Genomic DNA, 27,804 nt, shown 5'->3' on the forward strand with positions numbered 1-27,804 from the left:
AGTTTCGTTAGAATATTCAACAGAATTTGTACAGAATAGGCTTAAGAACTCCTCCTGCTAATACTGACTAAACCAAATTCTCTTCTGTCCTTAACATTTTCTTTTCTAGATTTTTGTAAACGAGGGGATTCCCTTACAAAAACAGCGTAGAAGAAAGAAACTGCTTTTCTTACCTTTTCTTGCTTTTTTTCGGAACACTCTCCTGGCTGGCTCCCCAGTGTAAGAAAAGGTGAAGAGGACATTCTTGATGAAGATGTTTATTGCAGCATAGCAGTGGCAAAGTACATGTTGTACCTTGGGTTCAACGAAATGAACCCAGAACATCCTAATCTCAAACCTTTTATACAGTTGCAGTTTACTACTCTTAATGTAAATGAAGTTGCTCCTTTCGTCACAGCTGTGGTCTGTATGTTAATTAAGTTCTGACACCCTTTGTCTGAGATGGTTCTCAGTGTCTCACACCTGCTCCCATTCTACAATTGGTCACCTTTTACTCAGGATGTGATTATCCCAAATGGTCTAGAAACAACATAACTGTTGACTTTCTTCTTCTCTATAATAATTAAGCCATTTTTGGGAAATGAGCATGATTAAACATATATTGTGGAGTGGAATCTGGATCGAGGCAGACTATAATTTCTTACATCAGAATGTTTTTCATCTTACTTTTGGGCTTGTGTATGTTTTCTTTTCCATCTTAGTTAAGGGCTGTTAAGGTATTAAGCAGGGTTTCTTGTATTCTGAGTGGTGACCACTGCGAGGTGCTGCTGTTACACACACACACACACACACATATATATTCCTTTGTTGTCTTTGCCTGACGTAATGTAATGAAAAAGTGAAAGTAAAAGGTTTGTTGCATTCTAAATGTAAAGAGCTCTGAGTCTTCATTTAAAATGAACAGGGGTTTGGTATCAAATAAATTTTTGTAGGTTACATCAGACTTGCCAGCGATCTTGTGGGTTTGGCATCAGATACATTATATATTAATAAACATTAACTTCAGATACCAGTCAGCAATCGCAGGCAAAATTCTGTCATTTTGTCATTTTATTTCTGTCAAATAAAAACATTTTCTCTTCATATAAAATAACTTCAAATAAGTGTCAGCGGTCGCACATACAGAATCTTTAGGTACTCAACAGCAACGGCAGGCAGTTTGTGTCAAATAAATACATTTGCTATTCATATAAAGCCAGTTCAGAGACCCATCAGCTATTGAAAGAGTTTGGCGTCAGATACATTATATATTAACATTAACTTCATTAACTTCATTAACATTAACTTCAGATACCAGTCAGCAATCGCAGGCAGTTTCTGTCAAATAAAAACATGTTCTGTTCATATAAAATAACTTGAAAAAACTATCAGGGCTTTGGTGTCAAACACATTTTATATTTTTGTATGGTTACATCAGACTTGTCAGCGATCGTGTGAGTTTCCCATCAAATACATTTTATATTAATAAACATTAACTTCAGATACCAGTCAGCAATTGCAGGCAGTTTCTGTCAAATAAAAGCATTTTCTGTTCATATAAAATAACTTCAAATAAGTGTCAGCGGTTGCAGGCGCTTCCTGTCAAATTCATTTTAAATTCATAGAATGTACTGTTCTCATTGCACAAACAAACAATAATCCAAATAAACATACAACAACTAAAGAGTAAGCATTAATGTACAGATGATGCTTTTACAAACAAACACAAAGGATGGCATCCAAAGATCGTGGAGAAACTGTCTGCATAAGTAATATGATCCACTTTGAACACACTTTGCGTAGAACTGCAAGTAGGTGGCGCCAAAGTAACAAATAACAAACAAAATGATAACAAGCAGAACACTCCCCATCAGACATTCTAAGGATGTCTCATTTAACTCTCAATTTAGCTCTCCTTAGACAATAGAAAAATGACCTCCATAATTGGTCTGAGATACCATATGGATCAACCACGTCACTGCTCTCAACAGAGATTTCCACGTAGAAAAACATTCAAACCGTTCTGGGATATGTGGTTTCTTAGTTACACTTGTGGCAGCTCTGCACAGCTCTGTAGACTTTGCCTTTGAGAGTGACTTCAGGCTGTATGTCCTCTGAACATGAATTATTTCCAGGACAGGAATTTCAGGATTTTCTCCACAATTCCCACTCTCTGCTTTTCCCTTCTGGGAGGGGTTCATCCCATTCATCTATTCCTTTTGTCAACTCTCTCAAAATAAATCTTCCATGAATGGTGACAGGTGCTGCAAAGCCTAAGAGAGTTAACAGTGGAGAGAATGCCATGACGAGTCAGAGGTTTGCTATTATCTGGTGAGTGGAATGTAAAGGTGTCTGTCGAACCTCAAATAATCTCTGTGATCTTCTTTCACTGTGAAACAGTGGGACATCTGCTGAATATCGACAGTCACAGCAACAGGCTTCTTTCTGATCAAATCAGGACACCTAACAAGGTGTTGTTTAAATCTGGTCCTGTCAAAAGGACACTGTTGGATGCAGTGAGAGACTGTGATATTGTGCACTGGAGTCAAACACCACTTTAATTTGGTTGGGTTTTTGGGATGATAAACCCCAAAGAATGGTAAATACCAACATTCTTGGTCATCACTTAGGAGAGGGGCATACTCGGCATGATCGTTTTCAAACAACCTTTGCATAAAATCTGTGAATTGCTGTTTCATCTCTGGTTTCTTCAGCAGAGTACGACAGAGAGAATAGAGCCGAGTGACAGCCTGCTCTCTGTTACTGGGAAGTGGTGGTCTTGGGTATCTAAAAGAAAAACTGTCGCTATATCTGAAAAACTTGTTGTCTATGATCTCCATAAAGAGACGATCCTCAACAGATAGAGTGGGTTTGTTGTCATCCCTTGTGTGCTGGAACACAGAACAGCCAAGGTGATTTTCCTCGTTTGTACATGCACCCTTGTAGATATCAGGGATTCCTTGTGCTTACTTTGATGTGACTTAGACATGGGGAATAGTATGTGGTTCTATTATTGTCCAGCACATGTGTCTTGTAACTCAACACAGTTGGCTTACCCAAGCATTTGTCTCCAACTATCAGCCAGCCAAAACCTGTTTTAATTGCAAAAGGAGCATTATGAAGCCCATTTATCTGGCGTCTCACTTTATGGATTCTCAGAGCATCACGACCCAATAGCATGAGGATCTATGCATTGTCATCCATTTCTGGAATCTCAGAGGCTATTCTTTTAAGATGAGGATGGTTTCAAGCAAACTCAGGGGTGGGTATTTCTGCCCTGTTATCCAGAATGTCATTGCACTCAATTAGAGTAGGTAGTGTAAAGCTAACATCACTGATAATGGGCTCTATCTGAAATTCATCAGCTCTCCTTCCAGAAGCTTCAATAGTTGCAGCACAGGTTTTCAGAAGATAAGGGGAAGCCTGACTGTTTATGCAAAAAAGCTCAAAAAACTCTGATCTCACTAGTGACCTATTGCTCTAGTCATGAAGCATTGCATACATTAACAGCAGCTTCTGGACTGCCGTTAGGATACACTTAGAACAAGATTTGGCTGGTGAACCTTCACCACATATTTTGGTACAGTTGCTGTTCACAGGAGGTTGTGAACATTCTTTCTCCCCACCATGCTCTGAAAAGGAAACTGAAGTCTTGGAGACCCATGATGCTGGTCCAGGGTGGAGGGCAGTAGCGTGGTCTTCACTGTCGCATTCTGTACACTTGAGAACCATCTTACAATTGCGTGCAATTTGAGAAGATGATGCACAACATTGAAAGCAGATACCGTTTTCTTTCAAGTAGGCCTTGCATACTTTCAGTTCCTTCATCCGAAAACCGCAACACAGTGGGTGAGGTTTCTTATGTATTGGGCAGTTCTTTTTTTTTTTTTTTTTGCTTAATCTGTTTATTAAACTTTTGTAATAATAAAAGGATAAAGATACAGGAGAATAGAAACAAAACATTTTTCCCCCCACTACCCCCAACTCAGAGTTAAACAAACAAACAAAAAAATAAATAAAAAAAAAGGGGGGGCTCAATACATTATTATAATGCATGTCCATTATGTACATAATAGACTTTTCACAGTTTAGAAACAAAATAAATAAATAAATAAAAATAATCACTAATGTACATTGTACACATTTACATCAAACAAAACATTATATAAATTCAATACACTTTTGACCAAAATCAAGTCACAATCATAATGACATCTTACTGATTAGCTTGGCAGACTACAGAAGAAGAGTTGTATCGGGCAGTTCTTAGAGCTTTCATCACTGGTGCCTGAGTCCTTACTAGGGCAGGCCTTTTGGGAAACATCAATTTTATGGACAGAAATGGGCATTCTTTGATGTGTTTGTTTGCTCAAGAATTTCTCACCTTTAGGAAGACTAGCGATTGTGAAGCTTGGATCATTTCTGGCTTTTGCCTCTGAACAGACAAAGCTAACAAAATAAAAAAGGAAAGGAGGCGTTGTACATTTCTTTGTACTTCATGCTGTGAGAGAGCCATTTCTCTTGAAGAAAGTGTGGTAGCTTTTCTAAGATGGAGATCTTGCCATCTTGCTTAGCCATCTGTGGTTCTGTCAAGAGATCACCTAATTCTCTTAATTTGACATAGTCCTTACTAAGAACGCAGGAGTGCGTTTTCAATTATTTCTGGAGCACCATAATATTGTTAATCTTTCCCAGGCAAAATGTAATGATGCCTTAGGATCACTGACTTGAACTGCTCGTAATCTTTTCACGTGGTCAGATGATTCTTTGCTGAGTCACCTAATAAGCAGGTCCAACTCTTCAGCAGCAGTCAGGCCTAGGCCCTCTGTGGCTCCAACAAAGGCCGGTTTCCATGCTCTAAATCTCCCAGGTTGCTCATCAAACTTAACAAGACTTGTGTTTACAGGCTCACGACATGCTAAATATTTAGCAAAATCCAACATACCTGAGGCTTCATTCTTTTAAATCGGTGTGGATTGCGGCCATGCCACGACAGGTTTCCTCTGAGAATGTGAGGGTCATATGTTTCCTGCTTAACCTCATCAGTGACTGACTAATCAAGTGGCTAAGGTGGCAATTCGGTGAACACATCCTTTGCACAATTCAAAGTATCATCGATACTTCCGGCTTTGCTACTGTTCGGACGCTCTTGCTTACTGCTCCGCGCTTTGCTCCCTGTTTATATACTTTTCTCAGACTTTTCTAAGATTTTAACCTCAGCAGATCAGCACAATAAGGTCTGAAGTCTTTTCCTAAATGACAAAAGTTTCTGTTGAATACAGCACAATGTTCATAATTGAATGGATTAGGGACTACTATTACTCATTGGTGTTTTAGAACAGAATAGGCAATCTTTTTTTCTTTAGTTCCATTGTTGTAAAAGTTGCCCACTCGTACCACTGATTGCTTTGTGCAGTTTCCCATAAAACATCCAGTTTAGCATCACCCTCATACATGCTGTAATTCTCTTCGCTGTTTCTACGTTGTTTTCCATACAATCCTGGTTCTCCTGTATTTGAAATTGAGTTGTTACTGGGTCTCGTGGAGGGTTGAAAAGTTGATGGAAGGGAAGTGTGGTTGAGAGTCTGAGTTACGGGGTTAGGTTTAAGTTTAGTACTTGCACATATTTTGTTGATTTTGGACTTGAGAATCCCGTTTAATTTTTCAACTAAACCTTGCGATTGTGAATGATAAATGCAACCTAGTCTTTGTTTTATTTTTAAGTGTTGTGTAACACCTGTGTGCACTTATAATAACTAAAAGTTATTCTTTGTGCTATTTTTTTCTGTTTTGCAAGTGCAATTTGCAGATGTTATTTGGACCAGTTAGGTTCGGCTATGGAGCCTGCAATCTACAAAAAAAAATGCTTGAGCCAAGAAAATATTCAATGTGTTTTTTTCTTATTTGCCAGCTGGGTATTTACTATAAGATATGGCCAATGTTAAAGAAAGAAACAAGAATATAAACAATGGTACGATAGCAGAAAGAATAAACAATATACCGGTCTCACAGAGTACAAATATCAAATTGTAACAAATACAAACCCTATAGGTGCACCTTGTAAACACACTTATGTATCTATAAGTATGTGAGATCAATTTAGGAATTTTTTTCCATTCATGAAATTCGTAACTCACAACAAAACTCACAATGTGAATCAGTTAAGAGTCAATAAAGACCCAAATCCAATGGATTTCCAGTTTTCTTTCAAATCAAGTTTTGTTAAATCAAACAGTTCCTTCCTTTAGTCTCTATGACTTCAAATCAGTCTATTTCCCTTTTTTTTCCATCAGTCAATGAAGAAAAGAGAAAAAAAACAGTTCAACCTTAACTCCGTGCCACGTGGATGGGCAGTAGAAGACAAAAAAAAAAAAATCTTTGTGTCCTTAAGAGAGTCCAGGAAGACAAATTTCCCAGTGAAAATTTCCCAATAAAAAAAATGTGTAAGCTGAGATCCCACCTCGTATAGGAGAAAACCTTAGTATCACGATGGGAGGTTTATTCAGTCAACTGAACGTCCAGATCTGTGGGGGGCTCGCCATCAAGTGATTTCCAGAACTTTCAGTCCCAACAGAACAAAACCTGACCTGTATTTTAGGCCAAACAATAACAGGGATATTTCCATATTTAGTTTGCATATCTGGATGAGAAGTAATAATTAGGACACAGCTATCTGCTGAATTTACATTCTCATTAAGGCAATTAGCTCGATCAGACTCAAATATAACGTTTACACAGAATATAGATTAAAACAAAACCCATATTGAACCAAAAATACATTAAATAAAACACATACATTAAAGGGATTTTATCCTACAAGTGCGTAGACACTTGTTTACCGATCGTCACCGATCGTTATCATATTAGCTTTCAACAAACCTGAAAAAAAAACATTACAAAAGTGTTAAACTTACCAAATCCCTAGCAAATGATGAATTTATGAATGTTTTCATCACAAACAGCAATCGTCAGACACGATCATCGGCATCAGCTCTGCTCTGTCACTCCATCACAGAATGGAGGATTTAACTCTCCCTCTACAAGGGAGCACGTTCTCGGAAGAGCAGGCTTAAAGGGATGGTACCACTTTTTTCACATACACAATTTAACTGAATAGAACAGGTCACAAACAAAAAAAAACATACAAAAACAGTCTTTCCACTCAAAAAGAAAACTTATTTTTCTCTCTTTGTTTAAATTTAAAGAAATATAACAAAACAAAATAAATCACTGTTTTATGTATCGTGTGTGTTCTGCTTATTGTTTTCTTTTATTTTTTTCAACTCTATCTGCGTGACTTAAATCACCTGTGCTACAGCTGTAACACTTGTTTCAAAGTCTTTTGGATAAACGCTGATCCATTGTCTGAACTTATTTCTGATGGGATTCCAAATCTGGGAAACACTTCTCTTGTCAAAAATTTTATTACCGTTCCATCTGCTGATGGTACTGCTACTACCCAACGGCTAAATCGGTCAACAACAACAAGCATGTATCTTTTGCCTTGTACTCGTTTTATCATATCCACATAATCCATCACCAAGTGTTTGAAAGGTCCTTCTGGCACGGGTATATGCCCTATTGGCGTTGTTATCCCTTTTCGGACATTATACCTGGCACAAATTTCACAGGAAGACAAAAATTCTGATACCATTGCATACAAGTATGGTGACCAATAACCTTGTTGTTTAATTTTCCTTACTACCTCCCCCTTTGCACAATGGTCAAAACCATGAGCATCTTGGATAAGGATGTTCAAAAGTGAGGTGGGTGCCACAATATAGCCTTCATGTGAACGCCAAATGTTTTGAGAATCTTTTGTTGCTCCTCTTTGATGCCACATAGATTGCTCGTATGGGCCTGCCTGCTGTTGAATTCAAATAATGTCATCTAAGCTTGGGTGTGGTTCTATAATTACTTCCGGAGCTATTACAGCTATCTGAAACCCAGAGGCCTTTTTGGCTTCAGAGTCTGCTATGTTGTTACCTTTAATGACAAAGTCATTTCCTTTTTTGTGTGCTTGACATTTGATGATTGCTACTCGTTTTGGTAACATCATAGCAGAAATTAGTTGACTTATCTGCTCAGCATGCTGTATGGGGGTTCCATCACTCTTTTTAAAACCTCTTTGTTTTCATACTGCTCCAAAAAGATGACACACGCCATGAGCATATGCAGAATCTGTAAAGATGTTCGCTGTTTGTCCTTCTGCTAATTGACATGCAGTTGTAAGGGCTTTTAATTCTGTTAATTGAGCAGAGCATGGCTGTGTGCAGTGTTGAGATATTACAGGCACAAAATTATCTCCATCTTTTCTTACTATTGCATATCCCGTATGAATTCCCAAATGATCTCTAAAACTGGATCCGTCTACAAAGTAAGAAATTTCTGCTTCAGGAATTGGGATAGACTCAAGGTCAGGACGTAACCTTGTGAACGCTAAGGAATTGGCTACACAATCATGTGGTTTACCTTCATGCACCAATGGAATTAATTCGGCTGGATTAACAGTATTACATCTCTTAATAGTAATATCAGGATATGTAAGTAGCAAAGTATATGCTAGAATACGGGCTGGAGTCAAAACAAATTTTCCTTGCTCAATTAACTCTGCCGTTTTATGATGTGTGTAAATGATAACTGGGTATCCCATAGTTATTCTTGCTGCTTTTTCATATGCCTGATGTACAGCTGCAAGACCTTGTTGATAACAGGGTGGGTATCCTTGCGCTACAATGTCTAGTTTAGTACTATAGTAGGCTATCTGCATTAATACAGCTGATGCATACCCGTCAGTTCTATTAGCCACGTACAGGTAGAAGGGTTTAGTATAGTCAGGTGTACTTAATGCAGGTGCCTTTTGTAACTCTTTCTTAATGGACTCAAATGCCATTAAGGCATCTGTATGCCATGCTAATGGGGCTTTCGTGTTTTGCAGCCCTGCTTGCTTCATGATGTCTCTCAGTGGAGCTGTTTTTATAGCATAGTCCTCTATCCAATCACTACTGAAGCCTGTCATCCCTAAAAAGGTCATCATCTGGCCTACTGTCTGTGGTAATGGTGCTTTACTTATGCCTTCTAAATGAGCTGGGGCTATAGCCTTGGTGCGATATGAAATTAATCATCCTAAGTATTCAACCTGCGGCAGACAATATTGCAGTTTGGTTTTAGATACTTTATGACCTCCTTGTGCTAATTTTGTAAGCACTTTAATGGAGTCCCTATGACATTGTTCTCGTGATGTTGAACACAAAATAAGGTCGTCCATATATTGTAACAATGTACTATCTAGCAATAGGTCTTCTAAATCAGCTTTGAGAACCTGATTAAATATATGAGGTGAATGTTTGAACCCTTGTGGTAAACGGGCATATGAATATTGTTTGCCCGCATATGTAAATGCATACAGGTATCTACTTTCTTCTGCCACTGGAATGCTGAAAAATGCAGAACAAAGATCAATTACCGTAAAATATTTGGCATCAGGAGGAACATTTGTCAGCAGCGTGTGCGGGTTAGGAACTTCAGCTGGCCAGTCCTCTACTGATTGATTGCTCTTAAATCATGTACAAGACGCCATTTAGTTTTGTTAGCTTTAAGTATAGGATAGATGGGAGTGTTGCAATAACTGTTGGTTTCTATTAACACTCCGGCTGTGACGAGTCCTTCAATTGTATCCTTTATACCTAATTCGGCCTCTTGGCTCAAGGGATATTGTCCTTTCCTAGGAAGGCGTGCATTTGGCTTAAGTTGTACTTGTACTGGGCAGGCTGATTTCACTAACCCTACATCTGTCTCATGCTGCGACCATAGTTCAGCTGGTACTTGATGTTCAACTTCCTGTAAAAGTTTAGTAGTGGTACTTTCTAGCCCTGGTGCTGACATCATTTGTACTTGTTGTTTCTGATTAATGACTATCTCCTGAGGCGTACCTAGCAAGGATGTACCACACAAGATTTTTATGTAATTTTTGTCAGCGGAATGGAAAATCAATGGATTTATTGTAGTCTCCCATTCACATTGTGCAGCTTTTTTCATCATTGTTCCTAGATCCTTTGCTTCCCAATTTTTCCCTACATATAAAGATATATGTGGCACAGAATCATCTACATCGAACCATTTGTTTATGAACTCATTTTCAGCAATTTTCATGGCTGCTCCTTGCTTACCTATTATGATGTATTGGGAGATCATTTCAATTTCCTGTTCTTTAGTCCCTTCCAGCCATTCCTTTTCTACGTCTGCATTTCTCATGGGGTCATATTTCATTGTACAGTGAAATTCTGACTTGGACATCTGTGATTCAGGGATTTGTGCCTCAGTGAATCTACCCCACTTATCAATTGTCTTCCTCACATCATTCTCTATCTGTCCCATCCAGTACACATTTGCTTTTGGCTCAGAGATCATCAGTTGAGTTCCTATCATGTCCACATACACTCCATCTGTAGAACACCAAATTTTTAAACCCAATTTGCATAATGTATCTCTTCCTAGCAGATTAATAGGAGTCTGATTTGATATCAGGATAGGCATGGTCACACTTTTGGTTTTTGTTTTTAGGCAGATTGGAGCTGGCATGGGAATTAGCTGTATTTGTCCCGAGAATCCTACTGTTTTTACAAATTTCCCAGACATGGGGAGGTGTGAGGCATAATTTGATTTTAAACAAGTATACATGGCTCCCGTGTCAAGCATTACTGGTATTGTTCTCCCTTCTATTTCAATATCTAATACAGGTTCTTGGGTTGCATTGGTTGTTAAAATTGGAAGCTGCCTCTCTCCCCCTTTGGATTCTCTGGGCATCCCTAGCATTCTTGATTTGGGCTTCCCCAGTGGTTCACAGGGCCATGGAAAGATGCCTGCCAACCCGCCCCCCCTTCCAGCTCCAGGTGCTTGTGGCCATGGATTAGTTGGACAATTTCTCCGGTAGTGGCCTGGCTGCCCGCATCCACAGCAGACTTCTGGAGGGAAATTAATCATTCTGCTTCCTCCTCTCTGTCCCCGTGGCTGCGGTTTCCTTTTCCACTTGGTGGAGTCCCTGCTGCTGAGCATAAACATTGACAATGGGGGAAGGGCTCTGGTTTGCATTTGGAGGAATTGCTGCAGGCAGAGTTGGTTGGACTTTATTTCCAGGGCTCATACATTCACACTGTGTCCCTTATTTTGCGCTCATGTACTCCTCTCAAGCGAGGCAACAACTACGCTCTCTCTCTGTGAAACACAGGAGGGCCCGCAGTCACTACTCACAAGATGCAGAGTCTGTCACACATCAGTCATGCTCATACAACCACACACATACATTTAAATAGACTACACTCTTCCTGAGTGACCTGTCAGTTCTACTCGCTCTTTTACTGAAACTTTCCTCAACACAGTAAAAAAGCAGTACTCTGCAGGATTTTTGCCTACTCATGCAGCCCTCTGTAACTTCCTAACGCCAACAGAGCGGTATCCATAGGACTTAATAAATAACCTAACAAGTTTGCACTCTGTCTTCACTTGATAACCCTAACTCAAGGAAAGGCAACCCTTGCAGTGCCTACCCTTGTAGGACTTTTGCCTACCCTTGTAGGACTTTCTTAATAGCGCTTCTCTTTTAACACTTTTAATCTAATTCTACTTAAATATGAAAATCTAAATTCACTGTTCTCCTCAAGTCCAACTCAACAGAAAATACAGATCAATGCATGCATTTAGTGCTTTTGGAATCAAAACCCCTTTTCCATTTATTTTAACTCTTTCCTCCAATTATTATAGTTCGATGAATTTAGAAGGATGTAAAGTGTCTCACCACCAGCAAACTCTGGAAAACAACACAACCTAACTATATAAGCAAAACTGCTTACCTTTGGCCAAGTTGTTGTGTTGCTCGTCCAGAGTCCGCTCGCCGTGGTCCACCTCGCTGTCATTTCGAAATCCTGTTTGTGACGCCAATTCTGTTGTGGCCCCCTAACAATAACAGTATGGTGGTTATGGTTGTATGGTTGTCCAGCAAAATATAGGGTAGAACTGCAAAATTATAATAGTAAAATAATTTGGATATGATTCCTTTATATTTTAGTTAATAAAATCTTCCTCACTAGCAGCTAACATCGCTACAAACAGGCGCTCAAGGTCGAGCAGACAGCGGCATTCAGCTCAGAGTGCGGCCGAGCCCAGGACTCTGATAGTGGGTGATTCCATTATCAGAAATATCAGTAGCAGGACTACAACTACATGCTGCTTTCCTCAAGCAACTGTCTCTGATGTGAACAAGGAACTTCGGAACATCCTAATGAAGCACAAGACTGCAAATCGAATCATCATCCATGTGGGGAAGAATGATATTCGGAAAGAGCAGTCAGAACTCCTGAAGAAGGATTTTAGTGAACCATCGAAACACTTCGAAGACTTAAAGTTCAGCCATTCATCAGCAGACCACTCCCAGCAAGGGGAACTAACATGTTTTCATGTTAGTTGGGCTGAATACATGGCTACAAAGAACCTGCAGTCAAAAAGGAGTCAACTTCATCGACAGCTTCAATCTTTTCTGGGGCCATAGACAACTGTTTAAACTGGATGGCCTCCACCCAAACAAACTTGGTGTAAGAGTGCTAAAGGACAACATCTATTTTTCACTCCGTCATCCTTCAGTGAAGTGTGCCAGGCCACCCAACATGAATGACACACACACACCTGGACAAAGTATGAGTGACCACAGGACTTCACATCAGCTTCAGAGTCGTCATGTGGTCGACACATCCCACAAGGACACTGACAACGCTACACAACCACAACAAGCACTGCTCATGGACACCATCCCGGCTGAGCCCTGCCCACACAGCTCATCACAGACAGAATGTGACGTACTACAACAGCTCCAAGACTCAGCGCCGAAGGACGACTTTCTGGTAAACAGCCAGGGAAGTCAGGACAACATATTTCAGCCACCGGAAACACCAGAGCCACAGCCCTGCTCACCAGACACATTATCCCTCTCTCCAGCATCTCCACTTCTAAACTTCTCACAGAAAATGGAGGAACTAGTGTATGCTGGAACCAGACTCTCCCACTCTTTTGCTGCAAGCCCCCAGATATCAACTAAAAAATGGTGGGCACCACAACCACCAAAACCTGTGGGCCCAGCTCGCCCTCCTCCTCCTTCGAGAGCTCTCCGGCCACTGCCACAACGCCAGGGCCCAAACCCTCCTCCATCTGCTGTAGGTGAACCAAAAACGACTGATAACAACTGTCAGTGATATGTGTCGGGTCCCCGCTATGATAGCAGCAACATTCAGGGATGTTTACAGAACAAGCGGGAACCCAGTGTGCCTGTAGCTTTCTCTATCTCGGTTTTATCATGTGATAGAAAGTCTAAGGCCTTCTCAAGCCATACAGCTGACCCATCTAATCTGCGGCCTATAAGGTATCAAACTAAGACTGCTCTAGAGACAAAAAGTAATGGCATCAAGTTAGCATTTTTAAACATTCGCTCACTAAAAAATAAATCATTTCTGATCAATGACTTAATAACCACATACAACCTGGATTTTATGTTTCTAAAAGAAACATGGCTTGAAGACAGCTGCAGTGTAACAGTCCTAAATGAAACAGCCCCCCTTAACTTTACTTTCATGAGTGTCTGCAGAGCCGTTAGGAGAGGCGGCAGTGTAGCTGCTTTATTTAAAGATGTCTATCAATGCAAGCAAGTGTCATTTGGTCAGTAGTTTGTCTTTTGAATATCTAGGGATTGTGCTGAAAGGTGCTCTACACATTCTATTTATCATTATTTACAGGCCTCCAAAATATTCTCCAGCCTTTGTTGAAGAGTTCACAGAACTGTTATAAATGATTTTTTACTCAGAGTTTGACTGTTTTGCTATTGCAGGGGATTTTAATATTCACATAGAAAATCCAGAAATCAAAACCACAAAAGAAATAATAACTGTTTTAAACACTTTTGACCTGGCTCAGCATGTGCATGGACCCACACACAATCGTGGACACACTCTTGATTTACTCATTAGTAAGGATCTAAACATTTCATCCATTGTCATTAAGGACGTAGCAGTATCTGATCGCTTCTGTATTTTCTTTGATATATTGATCTCTGCTGAATCTAGATCCTTCTCTGCCAGAAAGAGATGCATTAACGCAAGTGCAAAACACTAGTGTTCTATTTATGAAGGCTATACTTCAATGCCAAGCATTTCTGCTGCCTCTGTTGATCTTCTCCTGAAGTCCTTTAACATTGAAACCAGTGAAAGTCAGTAAGACGACTGGCAGACAAAAATCATCTTAGAGAAAATCAATAGCAGTACAGAGTATGAAAAGATAATGCAGAAAAGCTGAGCGGACTTGGCGGAAGACGAAACTTGAAATTCACTATAGCATCTATAAAGACAGCCTTCATGCTTTCAGTGTGGAACCAGCCACAGCAAGACAGAAGTTCTTCTCAAACCTTATAAACAGCAACCTAAACAACACTCGAACTCTTTTTGCTACCGTTGAGAGACTAACAAACCCCCCAAGTCAGATTCCCAGTGAGCTGCCTATCACAGCTATGCTGATGATACCCAGATTTACCTAGCCTTATCGCCAAATGACTACATCCCCATTGATTCCCTCTGCCAATGCATTGATGAAATTAACAGTTGGATGTGCCAGAACTTCCTTCAGTTAAACAAGGAGAAAACTGAAGTCATTGCATTTGGAAGCAAAGAGGAAGTTCTTAAGGTGATTGCATACCTTGACTCTAGGGGTCAAACAACTAAAAACCAAGTCAGGAATCTTGGTGTGATTCTGGAGTCAGACCTTAGTTTCAGTAGTCATGTCAAAGCAGTAACTAAATCAGCATACCATCTCAAAAACATTGCAAGAATTAGATGTTTTGTTTCCAGTCAAGACTTGGAGAAACTTGTTCATGCCTTTATCACAAGCAGGGTGGATTATTGTAATGGTCTCCTCACTGGCCTTCCCAAGAAGACCATTAGACAGCTGCAGCTCATCCAGAAAGCTGCTGCCAGGATTCTGACTAGAACCAGAAAATCTGAGCATATCACACCAGTCCTCAGGTCCCTACACTGGCTTCCAGTTATATTTAGAATTGATTTTACTCGTTTATAAATCACTCAATGGCCTAGGACCTAAATACATTGCAGATATGCTCACTGAATATAAACCTAACAGACCACTCAGATCATTAGGATCGAGTCAGTTAGAAATACCAAGGGTTCACACAAAACAAGGGGAATCCGCTTTTAGCTATTATGCTGCTCGCAGTTGGAATCAGCTTCCAGAAGAGATCAAATGTTTTGTTTTAATTTTTTTTGTTTTATTGTTGTGATTATTGTTTTTATGATTATTCTACTGCCTCTTTGTGAATTATTGTTGTGATTATTGTTTTTATGATTATTCTACTTCCTTTTATGTAAAGCACTCTGAATTACCTTTGTGTATGAAATGTGCTATATAAATAAACTTGCCTTGCCTTGCCTTAGTGAGACTGTGAGCAGTACGGTTAATGTCTGTGGCCTCAGGATACAGTTTCTAAATTAAATTTGAATCTTGCATATCCTCTTCTTTTGGCTTATCTGTGTCCACTCAAGTTTGAGTTTCAACATAGTCTTTGATACGATCCTCAATTGCTCCTACAACTGCTTCCAGCACTTCTGTTTGGGCCAGCGCAGCAGCTTGTTCCTTTTCGTGTTGGAGCACTTCCAAATCTGCCTCCATTTTAGCCTTGTCCACTTTATGGGTCATTTCTAATTTAATTTTGTCCAGTCTTATCACATTATCCTTCTTTACAAACTGTACACAAGTTTGTGCTGCTTCTGCTTGAGCCCATGCAGTGGCTGCTGCAATGCTGACTGAAATCCTTGATGACCATGATGATCATGAGGATTTTGACGTTCGTGATGAATGGAAGCGTTTTGAGCCTGCATTTTCCTCTGCAGAGGCTGTAAGCTTCTCATCGTTGTTCATAGTGCACATGTGACTGCAATCTTGTAACTTGATTTGCTTGTAGGATTATCATCTTTTTACTGTACTGTTCTCATTGCACGTGTGAATGCAATTCAACAGCCAGCCAAACTCCACCCATAAATTATCGGAGCGTCAGGATTCATCTTAATTTCTTGTTTAATAAGATGCCAGCGAGGTGTACATTATGGATTAAGAGTAAAACTGTAAAAAACAGCAAACAAACAATAATCCAAATAATCATACAACTAAAGTTAGCATACAAGTAGCGGTGTTACTTATATCTCCATAAAGGCTCAAATATTACTGATGTAATCAACTTGCTCAAATAAGATTATCATATAAACAAAAATAGCAATGAAAACAGATTTTAGCTCATATAGACAAGTTGTTTTATCAAAGGCTATGCTAACAGCTAAAGGCTATTACTAGAATCACATCAAATGAAAGCTTTGAAAGTACTCATCACAAATATGTGCACATATACAGTACTGTGCAAAAGTCTTAGGCCACTAGTATTTTCATCAGCTAAAAAATGGTTTAAAGTCAGTTAAAGTCGGTCTTTTGCTGTAGTATGTCAGTAGGAAATATCAGATTACATTTCTAAACATTCATTTTGCCATTAATCGTAATAATCCAGTGAGATTTTTGTTTGCAAAAGGAGTCTGACAGCGGGTGCTCTGCACAGAGATCTGATCTCATCATCATCCAGTCTGTCTGGAATGAAATGAACAAACAGAACAAACTCAGACAGACTAAATCCAGAAGAACTGTGACAAAGTCTCCAGGATGCTTCAAGAAACCTACCTGCAAAGCTGCAGCACTGGTAAAAGTTTTAGGCACTTGTGTAAAAATGCTGTAAAATGAGGATGCTGTCATAAATAGATTTTCTTTATCAATTACATTCTATTAACTAAATGAAATCAACATTTGGTGCGACCATTCTTTGCGTTTACAGCAGCTTTTGCCCTAGGTGCACTTGCGCAAAATTTTTCAGGTAGCTTTGCAGGTAGGTCTCTTGAAGCATCTTGGAGATGTTGCCACAGTTTTGGATTTACTCTGTTTCAGTTTGTTCTGTGTCTTCATGTCATTCCAGGAAGACTGGATGATGATGAGATTAGATCAGTGTGGAGCACTGGCTGTTGTCAGACTCCTTGTGCAAGCAAAAATCTCACTAGATTATTACAATTAATGGCAAACAGAATGTTTGGAAATGTAAACCAATATTTTTTACTGACACACTACAGCAAAAGATAGACATAACTTACTTTAAACCATTTTTTAGCTGGTGAAAATACTAGTGGCTTAAAACTTTTGCATAGTACTGTACGTATAATCAAGTGTTACGTAATTCAGAATTAACTTACAGATGATGCTTTTACAAACAAAAACAAAGAATGGCATCCAAAGATCGAGAACTGTCTGCATGAGTGATGTGATCCACTTTGAACTCACTTCGCGTAGAACTGCCAGTAGGTGGCGCCAAAGTAAAAAATAATAAACTTGGAGCAGAACGTCTCAGGTTATGTATGTAGCCCTGGTTCCCTGAGATGGGAACGAGACACTGTGTCCTCTAGAGGTCGCTATGGGGAACACCATCTCCGTGACCCGTGTCTGAAGCCTATATGCAAAAAAGACAACAGTGTTGCCCGGCGACAGCCTATGACGTCACTTCCAGCGCGACTTGTCACTGCCGGTGCGTCACTACCGGTGCGACCACGGTATAAAAGGACACTGGTAGAACACAACATTCGCTTCTTCGTCTGAAGCTTACGTCCGAAGCATGGCGACGAGACTAGAGGACGCAGTGTCTCGTTCCCTTCTCCGGGAACCAAGGTTACATACGTAACCTGAGACGTTCCCTTTCGAGGAACTCGAACTGCGTCCTCTAGAGGTCGCTATGGGGAAAGGTTATACCCACGCTGCCATGCTGAGGGGAGTGCATGCCATCATAGAGGCGAGCACTAAGTACCAACTGCCTTAAGCTTATGGGAGTTGCCCCTGAGACGTAGTGACGGCTGTCAGTGACATTATCCCCTTCGGCCAAAAAGCCTGAGCTGCATATCCAAGACTTACCTGAAAGGGGTCGGAATGCTGGACCCGGGGTAGAGCTCAAAGCTTGGAATTAGAAGATATTCCTTTCAGGGGATATGGCTGAATGCCTAGGGTTTCACCTAGGTTTGGCCTGTCACATAGGGGGCTACCGTGGGCTCTGCATAGGTTCCCTCAGAAACCGTCCTACAGAACATAGGTAGCAACACCCTGCTCAGGATGCGCAAGTAGAGTGGTATCCAAGGTGTCCGGGAACAACCAACTCAGAGAATGGGCACGAGTTTGCGCGTGAACCCATATCATAGAGGGTGCGCATGAACTAGCGCAAGTATTACCGTTACTTTAGCCTGGCAGATGCTCACAAGGAGTGGGACTCAAGGTGACCGGGGTTTTAACCAACTCAAGAAAGGGTACGGGCCATAAGCGCGTAAATCCCTACCGTAAAGGATTTTAGAATGGATGCAGAACTCTGGTGCATTCCATACCACAATGTGGATTTTAGAAAAGTGCCCCAGGGTTCACGTGTGCACTTACCATATACATGGATTTGAGAAAGCGCCCAAGGGTTCGTGTGGGCCTTACCATAAAAATGGATTTTAGAAATACCGCTTGGAAACGGTGTGCTAGTAGATGACCCTCAGAATGAGGGGAGCTCTGCAGGCTTTCCAAACAAGGCTCCAAGGGGAAGGCAGTAAGGGCGAACCTCAGTTGCCCAGTTGGGGCAATGCTCAGAGCAGACCCTCAAGGTGAGGGGAGCATCGCTACTCCAGACAGGCAGTTAGCCGCAGCTAGCTGTCTGATAATACTGCCATGGAGCCGAACCCTAACCTGGTAGGAGGACCGAAGCCCGAGATGTAGTGCTGTAGTGGGGACCTGAAGGCCAGGAGTGGCCATGGTCGTTTCGAGGTGGATATGACTAAGGCGATCCAATTAGACAAGCAGGCCATAACCATAGTCAAAGACCAGAGGGGGGTGCTTGAAGAGGACCTACCTAACAGAAAAAGAAACGCAACAGACAGGTCCCAGAAATACAGCAGAAGAGGCTAGACACATAACAGGGTCGTACTCACCCACCGTGGTTCCCACGCATGACTCCAGTTAGCCCAGGTGGACCTTCTTGAGAAGCTTGCCCAGACCACCATAGTGGGCCATCTACTTACAACCCTAACAGGGGAGATAGCACCATCTAGGCAGGGGCACCGGGAGACCGCTGCTTAAAAACCCTAGGAAGGGGAGCAATCACAGAGTTAACAAAAAGGTACATAGTCCATGTGCCTAAGAAGGCTACCAGAAGGGAACCAGCTGAGATTAACCTGTCCACAAAGAGTGGACTGTCTACTTACAACCCTAGCAGGGGAGACAGCACTGTGGGTAAGAGCTCAAAGAGGCCGCAACTTAGAAACCCTAGGAAGGGGAGCAATCACTGAGCTAGCACCTAGCTATCCTCAGATAGCTGGCTGTAGGAAAGGGGACCATGCAACTGCCAAATCCACCAGCAGTGGACTGTCAAACTATAAACCCAAAAAGGGGAGACAGCACCATCTCGGCAGGTTCCACAAGCTGCTATCAAGAACACCAAACAAGGGTCTTAACTAGCACTAGGGCTGTGCAAACAATTGGATGCAACCACCACGCGCATCCCGGCAGTAATGCCGGCCTCGCGACCAGCCACAAACCCCCACCACATGCAGCCAGACGGAGCGCACAGAACCACACAGAGCCGCAGCCCACCGACAAGCCGCGCAACACCGCGCAGCTCACCAGCGAACCACGGCACCGGGCAGCACATGCAGCCCCACCCGACAGCAGGTGACAGTTTATCCATGACCAACTGGCATTTGCATCCAACCATTCGCACAGCCCCAAACAGCACATAGCTATCCTCAGACAGCTATGCTTCCAGGGAGGTCCCCTTTATTTTCTGTCCATAAACCTGAATATTGGCAGAAAATTAATACCACAACCGCAACGCGCAGCATAGCTGAACACGCTATGCCCACGTGCCAGACTCCCCCAGGAATCAAGCGGAATGGAGCCGCTGCCGCGAATGCGTTGTTTATGCCGCGAGAGGCGAACGCACTCATGCAAATTCGGGTATACAGTGAAGACTCACCTCCCTTATTTGCGAATGCATCGCAGTTTGAAGCTCAAAAAATGCATCCATCCTTCATAAATGTACTCTGCATAGCTCCAGGGGGTTAATAAACACCTTTTGAAGTGAAGCATATTTTACACTTTATAAAGTAAAAAGTAAAAAAATAAAAAATGTCTCCTGGTAGAGGCTTGGTAGGACATGCTGGAAGGTCTGCTAAGAGAGCAGTACAGTATCACTCAAAAAATAATTCTTTAAACTAACTTCATTCAATTATGGACAGTGGTTCCACGCAACCAAATTGTTTTTTATAAACATGAATGGAATTTTTTTAATCTATGCAAACTCTTTGTGTTGTGACAACACAATTGAATGAGGAAGAATTTATGTAGTAATGTCCAACCAACTCAATTTATTCACATCCCTGTAACTTGTTTTAAGTACATCCCTGTACATCCCTGTAACTTGTTTAACTAAAAAAATTGGCCAAATGTGTTTCACTTTATCAACATAAAGAGGTTTGTTTTAAACAACTAATTTAAACTATGGACAGTGGTTCCATCCAATTGGTTCTAGTTAGTTTAACTAAATGATTTCTAGTTAAAGTTACTCCCTTCAACAAAGCATTTTTGTGTGACTATCTTGCAATGAGTCATAAAAGACAAGATGTCACAAATGATTAAGTATATTTGTTAAACAAGAACAATAACTACAGTTACAACCACATTACAAAATTACAGAAATATTAAACTACTGTCATTTTCTAATTGGCATATAAAGATAACCAATCTAACCTTAATCCAGGAAAAGGAACTGGCTCCAGATATAACTTCTGCAGTACTCCAAATGTGTACCTGATTACAGGAGTTCAAGTTTAGTCCATATATCAGTCCAATATTTTTTCACTGGGTATACTGCTAAGGTCCTGAAGAACTTTATCTTTCAACACTCCAACATCTGCTGGGCTGTCTTCAGTATCTGCACCTTCAGATTTTATCACATAGATTCCCATGAGTCTTTTGGAGTGCTGCCGTCTGTATCCTAGAGAGGATATTTATAAGGATGGAGTACTCAAATTCTTGCGTATTAACTTTACCATAGCATTTATCATCCTTGAAAATACCAACAAAAATAAATAAATAAATACATAAAACATCTTGAAAAAATGTCAGTCATTCATCTATTATTCTGTCTGATCATTTCCTTACGGGAAATACAGGCAATCAGCTCAGATGGAATTCTAACTAATATTACAAAAAAATTAAACCATAACAGTACTGAACCAGATCAGCACACAAAGCCACTGTCCTGCAGTGTTTAGCAATATACCCAAAAATTAAAATTCTGTCATTAATTACTCACCCTCATGATATTCCAACCCCACAAGGCCTTCATTCATTTTCAAAACACAAATTAAGATATTATTAATGAAATCCGAGAGCTTTTCTGCATAGACAGTAATGCAACTGAAATGCTCCCAGACCACAAACGTAGTAAGGACATCAGTAAAACAGTCCATGTGACATCAGTGGTTCAACCATAATTTTACAAAGCAGCGAGAATAATTGTTAAATAAAGTAGTTATTTTTGTTTCTTTGCCCACAAAAGTATTCTCATAGCTTCCTAAAATTATGGTTGAACCACTGATGTCACATGGACAATTATATCGAAGTCCTTACTACGTTTTGGGGCCTAGAAATATTTCAGTTTTGCTGATGTCTATTTCTGTCTGACTTTTTTGTTACAGTTTTTCTCAGTCGCTTTGGTGCATTTCTCAAATCATCCTTAACATTTGCAAAGAAGTATGTGCATTTCTCAAAACAATTCGTACAAACAGCACAACACAATGGATTACCTGCAAAAGCCTGTAACTTACTCAAAATCTTTAGTTCATCTATCAAAAATTAAGTATGCATGTCAATGAACATATCAGTGCCATCAGAATGAAAAGTCCTTGTGTCATTGTTCACAAATAACATAGTCAAAATGCTTAGTCATGTTGTCAATCAAACAGTCTACTCTATTAGCATTACCTGATGTAAACTACAGCAATAGTTTGCATGACAGTTACTGTATTGAAGTGCAGAAGGCTGCAATTCTTATGTGTGCCATATATCCATTTCAAAAGCACAAATGTACACATTACTGTATGTGAGATATTGATTGAAAGAGACTGGATAGGACAAAAAAAAAAAAAAAAAAAAAGAAAAGAAAAAAAAAAAACACACATTACAGAGTCACTGTGATAGGTAAGAAAAAGAAATATCCCTGATAGTACACGAACATCACTAAGACGTCTATTTTACATCTACATTTACATCTGCAAGATTTATTTTTTAGGGTGTTCACTCATCTGCACGTTTCCTACCAGGTGTCAGATAGACTGTTATTAGATGTCTTTACTGTAAGATGTTTATGATTTAGAGTGTATGTAAAACTGACATCTTACAGATGTCTGTCGGATGTTTGTACATTGCAGATGCACAAAAGCGAAAAAACAAAATTAGAAAGGCAAACACAGGAACCACCCCTTAGGCAGAACTTTGCTTTTGCATACAGCACTGTATGAGGAATTTCAGAGAACTGGTTTGTTATTGGTTAATCTACATTCCCTTATTAGTGAAAATCAAGATTCACCTGCACAATGCATGGCAAATTTACAAATAGACTAACAGGAGAAAATGTGTAGAAAATATACTTGACAGTTTATAACAACTATATCAACCATTTTGCATTTAATGACTTAGTGGCCGGTGAGAGAATGTTTTAAAGGGGTCATCGAATGCAAAACTCACTTTTACATGTTGTTTCAACATAAATGTGTGTTGGCAGTGTGTGTACACAGCCACCCTATAATGATAAAAATACACACAGTGGCATTTTTTTAATCTTTACAAGTAATATGCCCTGTGGCGAGGAGGGGGGGGCTTGGTTTAGCAGAGACTGCAGCGGGAAAGAGCGGTCGGAGACGAGTGGTGAGAAAGTAGGTCAAGTGCGAAATGACATCCACCTGTTTCTCCTTACAGTGATTGGCGTGGGGAGACCGTAAAAGTCCATGGGAGAATGGGGGAGACAGAGAGAGAAACAGACTGAGGACTCGTGGCCAGGAGACTGAACTGCTCAACAGAGTTTTGCCAAGTATAGTTGTGTATTTGTGTTGCCGGTTATGCGCAAGAGCGCACACTTTATTTCGAACTGTGATTTTCTGAATAAAAGAACCACAAGCCTCAGTCACACCAACTCTGACTTCTTCCTTCCCTCTTACGAACCTTACCACATGCCCTTTTTCAAATCAGGTCATTCTCAGCTTCTTACTGGTGTGACATCACACCGACCAAGGCCGCTCCCACGATAGTTGAGTGACATGACCGTCTTACCTTAGACCCGCCCTAAATGAGCCGAGTGAGAGCTGAGAACAGTCCGACCAACATTATTGTGTCAACTCCGGTGCAGGGGGAAGACAGTATATGAGTATATGGGTGTTTTTTTTTACACTACCACTGAGAAATTTAAACGAAAGTATGTTATAGACTTCTTATTAAGACCCTAAAGAATCATATCAACTTGTGGAAAATGGACATCCAATGACCCCTTTAATAAGTTTAAAAAGTTTTTGTTGAGTGCAGTTGTTCTTACCCGTGTAGTGGGAACCAAGAGAGTTTAATGCTTTGTCCAAGGACTCTTCTTCGGTTTGCAGTGTGGATCCATCCATTGGCAAAGACAGCTGACACCAATGGGCCTATGGTTATTCTGTCAGTCTCATATTCTGCACAAATCTGTAAACACATGTTTACAGTACAATTTGTTAGAACACCCATACATGGTTTAACAACAAACACAAATTCAATTATCAAAAAATGTATTTATTTGGGTGAATGATGATTAGTGTCATGCTTATTATTTTAAAAGGGTGGACATGATCTGGAGCATATTTAAAGTCATAAAATGACTGTAAAAAGCATGATTTACAGTTCAGGCACAGCTTTTCACAAAAACAAGAAGTTTATAAAATTATAAACATCACATTTCTGCCTTCAAACTATTTTTAAGAAAACGGATGAGTCAAAAGTAGCAATTACACCCACACACACACACCGACACACACACACAGTTATACATATGAAAAGTTCATTTGCAAAAACAAATAGCTATGTTTCTGAATGACAGACCCAATAAATTGTAACTCTAGGCCCAAATGACATGTTTTCATGGCCCCAGTTAACCAGCACTTGATTTGGGCACATAAAGAATTCTGCATTCTGCTGGTTCAGTGACGTTGAAGTATTAAATTAAAGAAATTTAATTTAAAGAAATTCTAACAACAAGACATTTTTTGCTACTCAATGGTTTCGAATTTCGAGGCAATTTGGTTAGTGCCTAAAAAGTATCAAAATTGATACCCAGCCCTACCCAAAGTTGAAAATGATCTTGTTTTACTCACCCCCATGCATTTCAAAATGTTTTTCTTTCTTCTGCAGATCACTTTTGGAGGTTTTTTTTTGTTTGTTTGTTTTAAAGAAAGTGAATGCATTTAAGTGCATTCCAACATTTTAATTATCAAAAATTGAATGTAAAAAGCATAAAGGTAATCCATAAGGATCCAGTTAATAAAAACAAAGCACTAGGGTTTAACTATAAACTTTTGCTTCTGCTTAAAATGACAATGATTGTCATTACATTGCATAATGCACATTTCTTTAAAAGTGCTTCCCCTCATACAATAAAATTCAGACATCTTTTCATGCAGCCGTTTTAGACTGATTTTGTTTTTAAATGGTCATTGGTTAATTTTTTCACCGCTTACCATATAGAAACTGAAAATTATACACAAAGAACCATTTAAAAAAAGAAAGAAAGAAAGAAAGAAACAGCTGCATGAAAAGAAAATACAGATTTTGTTGTATTATCACATGGCATAAAAAGACTTGTCTATGCTGATTACAGATTTAATAATATTAATAATAATAATTTCCACATATTTTCCAATAAAAGTTCCACACCTGAATTGCCATGTTTATCTGCTGCAGATCTCCACAGTCTTTTAATACGACCTGAAACCAAAAAATAAAAATAAAAAAAATAAAATAAACCTTTTGTATTTCATTCAGACATTACAGCCCATGTTCTACTGAGACAATGATCTGGAAGCAGAGCAGGAAAGGTTAACAGTGATGATTTGGTCTGCCATGTGACTTTAGGTTCATAGAAAGTACATTTGTATTACTTACTCTGACTTGGCTGCATCATATTACTATCTACAGTAGGAGTGTAACTGTCCATGATAAATGCAATTTTCATAATCAACAATCCCATATGTAATGACAATTTCCTCAGGCCTCACAATGTTTGTTTCATTCCTCATCAAAACACAAAGATTATAATTATTATTACTTATAAGATTAACATATGCACTTTAACATTACCATGCTGCATTTATATTCATAATCAAAGTATACAGCCTACTGAATTCACTCTCAAAACGTTTTGATACGATAAGGTTAGCCACTGTATCATTTCTAGCTGTTCTAATCTTCTGAACCTGGACAATCACCAGATGGAGACTGCTTTAGCTTTCACTTTCATTTCACTTTTACTCTTCATATTAACTGCGCCTGTGTGTACAGAACAGCCAGTGACGTAAAGAACACATCAAACAAATATCTTCTCACTGTAAATCCTAATAAGTTCAGCTTCTAGTTCAGCTTTTAGGATTTACCACTGTAAATCCTAATAAGTTCAGCTTCTAGTTCAGCTTTTAGGATTTACCACTGTAAATCCTAATAAGTTCAACTTTAAGAATATCACAATAATAAAAATTAGCTTTTAAAACATCTGTGTTCTTATAATACTCTTTACAGACTTCTTGACTAAACAACACTTTGTTGTCATAACATTATCTGGACCTACTGGAACACCGTTAAACAATAGAGCATTTTCAGAATGGCATGCAAACAGAACAGCAAAAATAAAATACAGGCCTTTAAAACCCATCCATGACAATTCTTCCCTACATTATTGCCTTTATTGCATCCACAATGAAGGCATGTCTTCTGGTAGAACTGTGAGCAGGTGTACAACTGCTTCACTGAAGTCTGCATCCACATCCTAAGTAGAGAAATAAAATAGGTACAGTGTGAATTTCTTCATTTCAATACTGGAAATGTTCTAAAAGCATACATTGACAAGGAATTTTTAATGCTTTTAATTTATAAGCAAATTGATTCATATTGATAACCAGAGTGAGCGTACAATGATCTGTGCAAACATCAAGTACAAGGAAATGTGTAAATTATCATTTGTGTCAACTACTACTGCATGCCTTGTCTTGGAAGTCTTGGAATATTACACACACGTTCCATGGACTACATTTTTTGTACATTGTTTTCAACATCATAGATGTGAATTTACAGAACTTTTTTTTTTTCTTTTTAATGATATGCTATTTGTACTGCATGACCCACCACTTAGAATTTAGAGCATTTTCTCTCTTGTTATGGAGTGATGAATCACACCCATCATGTACAAGATTTTATCTTAAAGGGTTTGTTCACCCAAAAATTAAAATTATCCCATGATTTACTCACCCTCAAGGCATCCTAGGTGTGTATGACTTCATTATTTCAGACCAATCCAATCAGAGTAACATTAAAAAAATGTCCTGGCTCTTCCACGCTTTCCATGGCAATGGGCGGGTGTTTCTGTTCAACAGTTCAAAAGGAGTGCAAGAAAGTGCATCCATCAATAATAAAATGTGCCTCACACAGCTCCGGGGGTGAATAAAGGCCTTCTGTAGTGGACTGATGCATTTTTGTAAGAAAAATATACACATTTAAAACGTTATAAACACTTTTCTCTCACTTCCACTATCTGTCATACGTGCAAGCCTTTCCTGGTGGATGTTGCAGGACGTTTGTGTAGTGCATGCGCTGGTGTAAATATGCTAGTCAAAATGCGTGTTTGTGTATAGTAGCAAAGGAAGCAAAGTTTCCTTACTTTAGCCGTGTGAGGCACGTTTTATTATGGATGGACGCATTTTATTGCACTTCATTAAACTGTTGAACAGAAACACGCACCCACTGATATTATAAAGCTTGAAAGAGCCAGGATATTTTTTAATATAACTCTGATTGTATTGGTCTAAAAAAGTCATATACAATAGGGCTGCACGATAAATTGCATGCGATTGTCATGTGCATCTTGTCAGTAAAGACGGTTATGTGATTAGTAGTAAATCTCCATCACATGCATTCAGATGGAGCGGAATTTAATACACAGAGCCTTAGTTCGCTGACAAGCTACGCAATGTCACGTTCATACTCCCAGATGAATCTAAGATCTACGAAACTAAGGCTCTGTGTATTAAATTCCGCTCCATCTGAATGCACGTGATGGAGATTTACTACTAAACACAGAACCATCTTTACTGTCGAAATGCGCATGATAATCACGTGATTTATTGTGCAGCCATAATATACACCTAGGATGCCTTGAGAGTAAGTAAATAATGGGCTAATTTCCATTTTTGGGTGAACTAGGCGCTTCCCAGCAGGCACAGGACGTCAATATGACGTCAGATTGACGTTGGACCCCAACGTTGGACAGACGTGGTATTTTGGTTGAAAATGAAAATCGGGTTGACGTCAGATCCCAACGTCAGTTTGACGTCAATCTCCAACGTTGGACAGACGTTGCATTTTGGTTGAAAATGAAAATCGGGT

General features: G+C 39.7%; 1 protein-coding gene across 1 annotated transcript in view; it reads left to right on the top strand.

Annotated features, from left to right (window-relative positions):
• The first annotated feature begins 6,513 nt into the window (after positions 1–6,513).
• rpl15 (ribosomal protein L15) overlaps positions 6,514–27,804 on the top strand; it is a 211,407-nt gene continuing 190,116 nt past the window's right edge. Inside the window, exon 1 of the mRNA XM_051137345.1 lies at positions 6,514–6,524. The gene's annotated coding sequence lies outside the window, so the exon portion shown is untranslated. The remainder of the gene's footprint in view (positions 6,525–27,804) is intronic.

Source organism: Labeo rohita, chromosome 19, assembly GCF_022985175.1.
Source record: "Labeo rohita strain BAU-BD-2019 chromosome 19, IGBB_LRoh.1.0, whole genome shotgun sequence".
Classification (NCBI taxonomy): domain Eukaryota; kingdom Metazoa; phylum Chordata; class Actinopteri; order Cypriniformes; family Cyprinidae; genus Labeo; species Labeo rohita.